General features: G+C 43.6%; 1 pseudogene; it reads left to right on the plus strand.

The window, feature by feature from the left end:
- Positions 1 to 1161: 1161 nt before the first annotated feature.
- LOC136468735 (uncharacterized) lies at positions 1162 to 1954 on the plus strand (annotated as a pseudogene).
- The last annotated feature ends 9510 nt before the right edge of the window (positions 1955 to 11464 follow it).

Here is an 11464-nt window from a genome sequence, read left to right on the forward strand (position 1 = left end):
TTACTTTTTCATATTGCATTAGTCGTTTTATCTTAGCATATTTTCTTTTCAATATTTGCATCATAAAATAAAAATTCTCATCATGGCATGATAAAAATCTAAGCCCCATGTAAATAATTTTTACGGTGTAAAAAACTATGAGAAATATTAACCATGGTGGCGTAAAAATTTTAAAATGCCACCATTCATCTTGTTATATTTCATAGTATTATAAAATATATTTTTGCATTGCATTTTTATACGTATATATGGTAGAAATATGGGAGACACATGGGACCCACTCAAGCACCACCCATCACTTCCATCACCTCCATCTCCACTCAACCTCCATTATTCACCTCCATTCCCACTTACCTCCATCATGTCACTTCTCCATCGAAAGAAGCACTAACAGAGCAGATCACTTGCTTAAGCATGAAGGAAAGAACCACTAGGAGAAGGAGGAGGCCACTTGGCCATTGTGTGGGGCCGACTGGCCCCATGCTTCCCCCGCTATAAATCCCAGCCCCAAACTTGTTGCTCTCGGCCATCACACAACACAATTCTAGCTCTTGAGTTCAAAAATCCAGAAGAAAAATTTGTAGTTGAATTTCCTTTGAGAAGGAGTAGTGTGGAGTGAGGAAGAGTAAAAGAAATTTTGGGTGTGAAAGTAGTGGTGAAATCTTGAGTGAAAGAGGGAGAAGTGCTGCTGTAATTTGAGAGGAATTATATAATTTGAGTGTGGTAGTGCTGCCCAATCTTAGGGAAGAGAATTAATTAGAAGATTTGATAAGCAATCAAGAACGACTAACCTCTGGACGACTGACTTTTGGAATGGCTAACCACTAACATTTTTATTTTCCCTTCTTGTTCGATGAGTTGTGTTGTTTTTGTCTATTTTGTAGGAAAATGAGTAAGATCACCGGCAAACTCAAGTGGGCGATATCATTCCGTTCAACAAGAAGTTCCTCGTCCCGAGCAAGCACCGACATAGAGGTTGATCCTCCGGCTCCCGCTGTTGGAGCACCGTCCCGATCAGCCCCCATGGAGAGGAATGTTCTTCTACAAGAGAAGTAGCTCAAGCTCTGGGATGATAGGGAGAAGGACATCTATAGGAAGCTAAAGGACCGAGATTTCGTCCTCACCCCTACCTTCAATCCAGCCCTACTTTAGTCCACTGGTATGGACTCCGAATTTGAACTTATTTTTCAGGCCATAGGATGGGAGGATGCATGGGAAATAGTTGAGTCAGGGTGCAAGCTTTTGACTATTGAATTTTTATGCACTTTACAAACCACCGACTTGGAAGTCTCATTTAGGTTCTTTGGGAAAGAATTTTCTTTTCCCTGGAGGAACTTTAGTGAGCTTCAAGGATTCCCTGCTCGGTGCACAATTGATGTAGACTCAGCTATACAAGATTTTGATAGGAATAAGTTTTGGAGGGAGATATCGAAACAAATTGTTTGCTACCGCCCTCGCACCAATGACATTCACCACCCTACTTTGCGGTTCATGCACAAATGGCTAGGATTTTCTTTTTCTCAGAAATGACTTCCACACAGTTAGGAATGATGAACTGAAGTTATTATATGCCATGGTTAAAAGAAAGAAGGTCTCACCTATAAAATTCATGATGGCACAATGGGCAGAAATTCCTGGACTAAAGGGAGATGTTGGGTGCACTTCTTTGGTCACCCGCATAGCTAAAAATTTGGGTTTACTAGTAAACGCTTCTATTACATACATTGACAGTCCCCGATGGATTATTGATTATGGCTATTTTAATCATGCACATATGTTAAAAAAGGGCAAGGATGGGGAAATAGTCATGATGTATATGGACTACATAAATGAATTTTCGTTACCAGACTGGAACCTCGGTCTGTATGTGGTAGATTTGTTTGTCTTTGATTTCCAGAAAATAGAGCAAGCACCTCACAGGAGTGCCTCTGCAAGGATCACTCTCAACCCGTAGCCTCGGTACCGTGGAGACAACCCCATTCTAGAAGGCCCTACCTTCACCGGCTACATAGGATTTGATCAAGCTGGACCTTCCTAGGTTCACCTTCCTCAGCATGCAGGATGGGACCAGCCGGTATCTTCCCGTATGCACCAACCCGAGCATGCTGGGTGGGAGCAGCCTTCTTCATATCATTCAGAGAGTTCCTAGGAACAGGGCCTAAGTGGGCAATGGTAGGATGACAATTTTAACTATTACCAGCAACAGCCTTACGAGGAGGTCTCCAGTGGCCACCAGGGAGGACGCATGTCCTTCTCTTCCCATGGCTACCACAACCATCCCATAGGTTATCATGAGCTGCAGATGGAGTATGCTCGTTTTGACACCAGGCTCACCACCATCGAGGAGAACCAACAGGAGATCCAGAATACTCTTCACCAACATTCCCAGTGGCAAGAAGAAGCAAGACAACGCCTCGTCGCCATCCAGCAACAACAGCAACAGAAGAATGACAACTAGAACTACTTGTTTGGCCATCTCCACATTAACCACCCGCCTCGCTGAAGGACCATACCAACACCCAGCTTGGGGGAGGAGCCCCCATTCACCTAAGGTAAGTTTTCTTTCTAGTATTTTATTATTTTCTTTAGTTTATTTAATTTTCAAATTTATATTAGTTAAAAAAGAGATGCATAACCAAGAAAACAAACCAAAAATTTGCCTTTATCTTTTATGTATATATATTAGTGTGTATAGTTTGCTTACGTTTAATTTGCTTAAGGTATGCTTTAGTTTCTTGTCTTATTGTTAAGAGTCATAGAAATAAAAGGTACTTGAAGATGATTTCACATGATAAAATGATGAATAGATGCTCTGCTATAATTCCTTTCAAGTACCTAGTTTTCAGTCTTAAATTCTCCTGAGTTTTGGATGAGATTGGTTTGACATGAGAATTTGCTCTAAACTTGAAACTCGTGGGTAGCATATGCTTGAGCTAAATCTAGGTAATTGACGGATATGATATGAGAAGGTCTGAGCTGTTGTTTATCTTGTTCCTAGTGATACTAAATTTCTGGAGATTTATCTTTTGAAAAATATGAAAATCCTACATGATGAGTTCCTTGTATGACAAAACTTGAATTCCTACCAAAGCCATATATGATGTTTAGATTAGAAAAACTTTCACTCATATATGATGCTTGTTTTGCATTAAGTTTAATCAAGCTTTGTTGATGCCTTGAGAGAGGTTTGTCATGCTCTTAAAATCAAGATCACGTACACACCACCCACATATGCCCTACTCCTACACTGGGGATAGGCACAAAAATATGCTTTCCATCTAGATCCATCCAAAAATGTTTTACTCCTACATTGGGAGAAAACATAAAAAATTCTTTATAGGATATCCACCAAATAAATGCTCCAAGTTCTTTTTACTATCTCTCCAATAATTACTATGCAGAAAAGAAGCATAGGGCTATGCAAAAGTTATTTAAAAAAATGAATAAAAAAATTGGACAAGTGTCCGGGATATTTAAAACAATGGGTACTCAGATGCCCGTCTAAAAAAGTAAGATGAATAAGATAGCCCCTGCTCTCTAGCAAATATTTCTAAATTTTAAAAGAGAGGTATGTTTTCAAGGAGCATAGTAGAATTTGGCTAGCTACCATATATATCCACCATATATTCCACACACATGCACATCTTGATTTGATTGTATGACTTAACTCTCTTTGCATCCATTGTTTGATTTTACAATATATGTATTGCAAGTATGCTCTTTTCATGTTATCACCCTTTCTATGAGCTCCACATAAGCCTTAGTTGTAGGAGGAAAGGCATAACATCATTATTGCGTTGGTAAGGATACATAAATACCACATAATTTTGAGAAATTTGAGAGTGTCATACAGTGGAATCTTTGAGTTTTATTTTGAAAACTTGTAAAAACTCTAGAATAATGGTTGAGCAAGGAATTTGAGACATAGTGCTTGACTTGATTATTCTGTCTTTCAATTGCTTAAGACCCAAGTGAAGGCCACGAGCCCCATAGATGAAGATAATACGAGTAAGTTTGAAAATCAGATCAGTTTGGTCTAATCCGGAGGAGAGTTCTTGTTTGAATACATATGTATTTTTGAGGAGTTCTTACGACCCTAAATTTCTGATCCATGCTAAGTTTAGTTTTGCTAAGGGACTAGCAAAGGGTAAGTTTGGGGGAATTATTGATGGTAGTTATCGACCATTATAAGCATCAATATAACCCGAGATAAAGCATAAAAATGATCACCAACATAGATTTAGGGGTTTAAACTGACAAATTCCACGAGTTTTGGTGAATCTGTGTTTTCAGTAGGGTTTAATCAGAAAACCATCAAGAGGGATCTAAACGTCAAAGGAAAAATCGGAATTCCGACGTGGAATCAACTCCAAAAGGTTCTAGAAGACTCGGGAGGACTCCACGCCAAAGCGGAGGGCGAGTGGCTACCAAGTGGAGCCACCTGGCCCCACCTGTCGGCCGCCCGGCCCACCTATCAGCCTCATCGCTATGTCAGTTTCCCACCGCCTCCTAGGATGCATCTAAGTCATTGCTTCAGTCGGTTTGATCCAAGGGCTCATCTTGCACCCTCAGGGCTATATAATCTAGCCCCTCCCTCTAGAAGGAATTAAGTCATCAAATCATAAGTTAGGGCTAGACAAAAAACTAGGGGTTCCAGAGATTAGAGATTAGAGCTCTAGTTCATCAAGTTTCTAGTATAGATTAGCTAGCAAGGTTCAAGAAGAGTGTGGGCTATTGCTCAGGATTTTAGATCTGCCGTCTGGAGACTGGTATAGCCATTGTATCTCTATATTTATAACTTTGTGTTACTTTAATATCATTATGTTGCTATTTATTATGTTCTTAGTTTGCTCTAGTTGTATGCTTGATATAGTTATGATTAATAATGAGTTTATGCACATGTTCACAAAGCGCTTAGCTTATTATGCAAGTAAGTTAAGTGGTAGACACTATGTAAGCATGGTGCTTAGATATTGCTTGCCTGCTGATGCCCTCTGCACTCTGGGTCATGTAGATCACGAACGTGACACTCCTGTTGAGTCCTTTGTATCCCCGTTTGTAGAACACGTAGAACGTGATTGTGAAGGTAGACAAGCTCTGTTCTTGATCTTCCTTAGTAATGTTCCTTATGCATAGATTCAGAGTTAGTTATACTATAGATGAGAGTGTATATGTTAGGGTGTACAAAAGCCTTAGTAGATAAGTAATGACTTAGAAATCTTTTGCTCTTAACGAATCTCCTGCTTAGCTATACTATATTTTATAAGTCTCTAATTCTATCTCTAGAATACCACTATTACCTTACACTTATTATTTATTTACCCTTTGACTTACGCCTGCAATAGCATGAGAGTGATTATTACCATAAGTATACACATTTGTCAATATCTCTATGCCAACACCACTCCATAAGCTCCTCCCTGTGGTAAAAATATAAATAATGATACATGGTATACTCCCGGGTGAAATGCTACAATGGTAATTTATCTTTGCGCTTGCAGATACTTTAATATATATATTTTTCTCTGAAGTTTACAAGTGTCATTAATAATTACCAACCACATATTTTTGGCATTATGCTAGGGATGACAACCTAGTAACAAGTGATGCTAAGAAATGCCAACAAGCATTTCTGGTGCCGTTGCCGGGGAGGGGCACATGGCTAAAGAGAATTGACCAAATAAATACTTATTGATAAAATCATAACCTCTGCTTTAGCAGGCTTACCTAGAATGGTTAAGTAATAAACTTAATGTGACTGCTAAAACCTTGAATACTAGGATGCACTATTAGTAATGCTTCTCTGCAAAAACAACTAAACAGCTAGCAAAATAGCCCCTTGTAGGGTCGAGATGGTGGACTAGAGGGGGGTGAATAGTCCTTTCTAAAACTTAATCGCGTCAGCTAACCGAAACAAGTGTGAAATTAAAACTATCGGCCTAGCTAAGACTACATCCCTCTATCTATGTTCTCTAGCACCTTGCAAAGATCCTAATTAAGCAACTAAGGTGCCAAGCTAGCTAAAGCTCACCTATCCAATTCTAGGAGCAAGGTCACACAAACCTATGCCACTAGTATTTTGCACACCGGGGAACTCCTACACAATTCTAGTAAGCAAAAGCACAAAGCTCCTAAGCTCACTAGCAATGCTAAATAACAAGGCAACCAATGCCAAATTAGAGAGCGCAAATACTTAGCTACAAAAACTAAGCAATGTGACTAACAAGGTTATACAAACCAAATTAGCCACTCAAGGGATCTACTTCTATGCTACACAAGTAAGAAGGTAACTAGCAAGCTACACAAGCTAACTAATTACAAAAGCAACTACACAAGCACAATGTAAATGAAGTAAATACAAGGTTGTGTAACGAGGATGCAAACCAATTGGAATACAAGGATGACATGATGATTTTTATCCTGAGGTTCACGTGCTTGCTAACACGCTAGTCCCTGTTGAGACAAGATCCAAGGTTGCCACCGGTCCTCTTGCTAGTGGTGACCCGCAAGTCACACTCTCCCACATGGAGTGCTTACCACAAGCTCTAGCACTTGACCCAGATGGACCACTTGTCGCCCTTCATGTCTCGCTCTACTAGAGTTGCTCTTCACGGCTCCCACAGGGTGTGCACAATCCCCCTCACAAAGCTCTTCTCCGGAGCACGACACAAGCTTCTTGCGGGCTTCGATGGAGACCACCACCAAGCCATCTAGGAGGTGGAAACCTCCAAGAGTAACAAGCACCACCGGCTTGCAACTCAATCACCTAGTGCCACTCGATGCAACCTCACGATGCAATCGCACTAGAATCACTCACTCACTCGATCGGATGATCACTATCAAACTCAAGTGAGTTAGAGGGCTCTCAAGCACCACCACACAAGCCACCAAGGCTCTAGTGTGCTCAGTTCTCCTCCCTTACCAGCCAAAGGCTGACCAACACTTCTATTTATAGCCCCATGGGCTAAAATAGCTGTTACCCCTTCACTAGGTAGATTTCGGGATGACCAGACACGCCGGTCAAATTGACCGGACGCACCCTGCCAGCGCCCAATCAACATCCCTGGCTTCAAATGCTGAGCACCTGATCTCAACGGTTAAGTAGTGTGGCAGAACCGCCCAAAATAACATGTGTACGGAGGTGCTCGTCTTCCACTAGACTCTAAGCACCCTGAAAGCAAGCTACAGCGGGCGGTATCCGTCGGGCACACCCCAAGGGAGAACCCGAAAGATCCACATTTTTTCCAAGGATCCAATAATGAGAATGAGTTACAATACCATTTCATACATCAGAAGTTCTTAAAAATTACATTATTACATTACCAAATGTTAGAGTGTGGAATAACAAATAGTGGAATTTAAAAATGAACATCTAGCGATAAGGGACGAGAATCCGTCTGAGCCCACCAGAAGAATCCTCCACACAAAGGTACTTCTCATGCATTACCTACAACAGGGGTAAATAAACCCTGAGTACACAATGTACTCATAAGACTTATCCATCTAGTGAGAATAATTTCCCGACTCCAAGGGATATGCAAAGCTTCACGGTTTGCTGGTTTTCTTTTGCAGAAAGCAATGCTAATAGCGAGTCCTTATTTATGTTATTATTATCAGCCGTATTAAGTTATTCTCTAGCCAGTCTATATAAGCACCTGTTCTATTTTCAAGCAAGAGTTGAGCAATCAGTTCCATTTCATCATCTTCCATCTTTTAGTTCTTACTACGGTGCTAAACCGTAGACAAGCCGTACCGGATTTCCCCGTGATTCACGAATCAATGGCCCCAGCTGGATACCTTGAAAACACATGCCCCGCTTGTACCCTAGGCACAAGCTGGACTAACCCATCACCCTCTTGTCCTGGGTGTCGAGGTCCCCGTCCAAACTTGGACTCCAAGCACCCACTCCTGAGTCCCAGACTTAGTGCGGTGCAAGGACCTCCACCATTCCCGCCTCCAATTAGTCGGTCCGAAAAGAGCTAGATCCATGACAAGAGAGCAAAGACTCTTCCTTGCGCCCATACCCAAGTATGTGCTCAGGATAATAAGTCTGTGACTTGCCTAGAGCCATATGCAACGACCGGTCCTTAACTGACATAGACAGGGAAAAAGTGTAACCGAGCTATTCCCTGTTGGCCGCAGGACACAACCCCTTACACCCCAGTACCCAAACCATATCCCTACCCGTTCACCATTTTCCATTCCACCATTTTATCATGAGGGATCATATTTATTACCTATTTGTGAGTAACGGCATGTTACTCACGCTACCGATATCCTGAGCATAGTAGCTACTCGACCTGCACTAGTAGGACTCATAGGTAGATATATTTATGCATGTAGTTTCCATAAAATGCCTGTAACGTAAATGCACATCATATATATATTCAGTGATTATTTGAAATAAGGGTTATGCACCGGGGCTTTCCTTGGACAGGCGACGGGTCAGCAAAGTCAGCACCAAAAGGCTCTGGAGCTCCCTCCTGCATGAGGATCTCCTCCTCATACTCCTCAATGACCTCCTCGTAATCCTGTTCGTCCACCAGCATGAACTCTACCAACTCGTGATCTATATGCATGAAATGATGATGCAACAATTGGTATTACGGCAACACCAACTCTTAAAATAAGAATACATGGATCAAACTACTAGGTGAGTTCTACCAACTGAGGTGCTAAGTTACTTACTGCGATCACTAACAAGTAGGAAACATGACGTATATTATCCTAGCAACTAAAGGTATTCTTTACTCTTAATACCGATTTACTCTATATATAATAACGAGGGATACTAGCTACTCCATTTATCCGCATACTCTAGGGCTATGAAAATTACAGTGAGTACCTAATAATCTAATAAACCTACTATAAAATTTTCATGGCTAAAGCTATCATCCATTTGCCACAAAAATTCCTACAATATTAAGCTAATTAATATTAAGCTTTCTAATTTGAATTTATGATCCTATCATTATAATAGCTAACGGTGAACTAACTATACCAACATATAGGTAGTATTTTTGTGAACCTAACAATCCTAGTTTTACTATTTTTGGATAACTACAAAATTTACTATAATTTCTCAAAGTGCAGCTAAAACTAAATTGAATAAACATTTGTAATTTACTGGAAATTGGAAAAACGCATTCTTCAGTGCGGCCCACAGACGAGCAGCACGGCCCACTACTGTGAACCGCGCGCACGCACCATCGTGGCCCACGCGACGGCCTGCTCCCGCGACAGCGTCCCAACGCGGGGAGACCCACGCGCGCGCCAGCAAATATGCAAAAGAGACCCCAGACTTCATCTAAATGAATCCGTAGTCCCTTCTACTATTCCACTCTCTCACTAACGCTCACACTTAACCCCCCGGTTCTTTTCTAATTTACGTTATGACATCCCTGGCTGAACTTAATAGAGGCCACGGCCTCATCGGCCAAACGCCGGTGAGCACAGACCTCCCCGGCACCAACCAGCACCACCATGAGCCTCTACGTGCAACGCGCAATAGATCGAGGTAACAAACGCCAAGAATGGCGCAACACAGAGGCGTGGCCATGCGCCATGCCAGGGTCTAGCCACGGCAACCCGACGCCGGTGAAATCACCTAACACCATGCTTCTACCGCTACCTGGTATCCATCTACAGGCTAAGAGCAACAACATCGAAGCCCTAATTGAATCACTACCACTCCCAATCACACTGGCCATAGGAACGACATCTAAGCCAGTCCGTCAACGGCAGCCAACGCGTCTAGGACGACCTTGCCCCTAATCAGCTCAACCGCCTGTCCTAGGAGCAAGAGGGCCTCACCAGAGATGTGACGGACGGGCTAGACGAAGTCACGAGGCTCGGCAACGTGTTGGCCATGTACGCGAGTTGTTTCAGTTCACGCTGGCCACGGAGAAGGCGTTCCCGGTGACCTGCTACACCATCGGTGGAACCACTACACGGGCGAGGCAAACAAGTCAAGGAGACGCAAAAGCCCTGCTCGATTGAGACAAAAGAGCAAGGAGCGTCGCCCTTGGCCGAGCACTCACCTCGCCGGCCATGGCGGACCGCCGAGGGGAAAACTCTCCACATTACCTCACTGTAGGAAGGAAGCTCGTCGGGACGACTCCAATCGGAAGCTAACTACCCTAGCTAGTTGGGTGCACAGTGAATTGGAAAGAGATGGACTACACACGGCCAATTTGATGGGCGACGGCGTTCATCTTAATGGGGTCAACAGGCAATGGCGAAAACTTAAATTGACGCCTGACATCGTACCACCACCCAGGGGCAAGTTAGGCATGAAGTTGTACCCCGACTCGACCTCCAAACGTGGGCAATTGCAAGAGGGGACTAGGTCAGTGAGTTAGGCCTTGGCGTGGCACGGCCGACCGGTGACCCTCCAGACGACATGACGGGAAACATGGCGTGTCCATGCGAGCAAATGTGAAGGCGAGGGCCAGCGGGACCAGCCCATGCGCGTGCGGCCGAAGCATCAACGGGAGCAGTAGTCGTGCAGGCGGTGCTCGTGAGCATGCATGGGCGAGCAGCAACACCGGTTCGGGTGGGGGGGGGGTTAGCGTGGCGAGCCAAAAACACAGGCATACGTGACGACAGGCAGCGGGCGCAGGTGGATGTGATGGAGGAGGCAAAGCAGCCAGGCCTGCTGGACCCCAGTGCTTGTGTGTGTGTGTGCGAGTCATGCGCCAGGCGTGGCAACAGCGGTGTGGTCCGGGCGGCGGTGGTGGCCGAACGGCCAGTCCGCAGCGACGACAGCGGGACCGCGCGACTAGACACCTGCGTGCGTAATTGTGAGCGCGAGCCTAGGTGTGGTTGTAGGAGCCGTGGCCAGCAGCGCGGCCATGCATGCAGGCATGCATGCGCAGGCATGATGGGTGGTCTAGCGCAGCGCGCCGAGAACCGACAGGGTGACCGCGCCCTAGCGCTGGCATTGCACAAAACATGACCCACACGCTTTTTAAAGCGGCTCAAAAATACCAACTCGACGACCCAGTGTCTAAACAAACTATTTTACGTTCGAGATGTGGTATCAAGCCACTAAAACTAGCCTTAAGACCATGCCACCACTTAACCCGATTCCCTGATAAAAATTCCTAAACTTAACTTCGTCGACACACTTTCCAACTTAAGAAACGACTAAGTTATTCATCCGGATTCGCGTCACTTTTGATTTCCACGCTACCAACTATGCTATCTAGCGAACCCCATTCCCGACCACAAGTATTTCATCATCGCCTACTAAGTCCAAGCTACAAACTTTACCAAAGTTTCGCATATGCGTCCTATAACATTTTTGTTCGATAAAAATTCATTAGAACCCTAAGTGATAATACGCGACATAAAATATAACATTCGTTTCTTGTTTCAAATGAGCGTTTCAAGTTTCGTATATTGATTTATACCCTATATTACACACATTTACGCACAAGTATGATGCTCATGCAGTGTTTTA

The sequence above is a fragment of the Miscanthus floridulus genome, chromosome 8, assembly GCF_019320115.1.
Source record: "Miscanthus floridulus cultivar M001 chromosome 8, ASM1932011v1, whole genome shotgun sequence".
NCBI lineage: Eukaryota > Viridiplantae > Streptophyta > Magnoliopsida > Poales > Poaceae > Miscanthus > Miscanthus floridulus.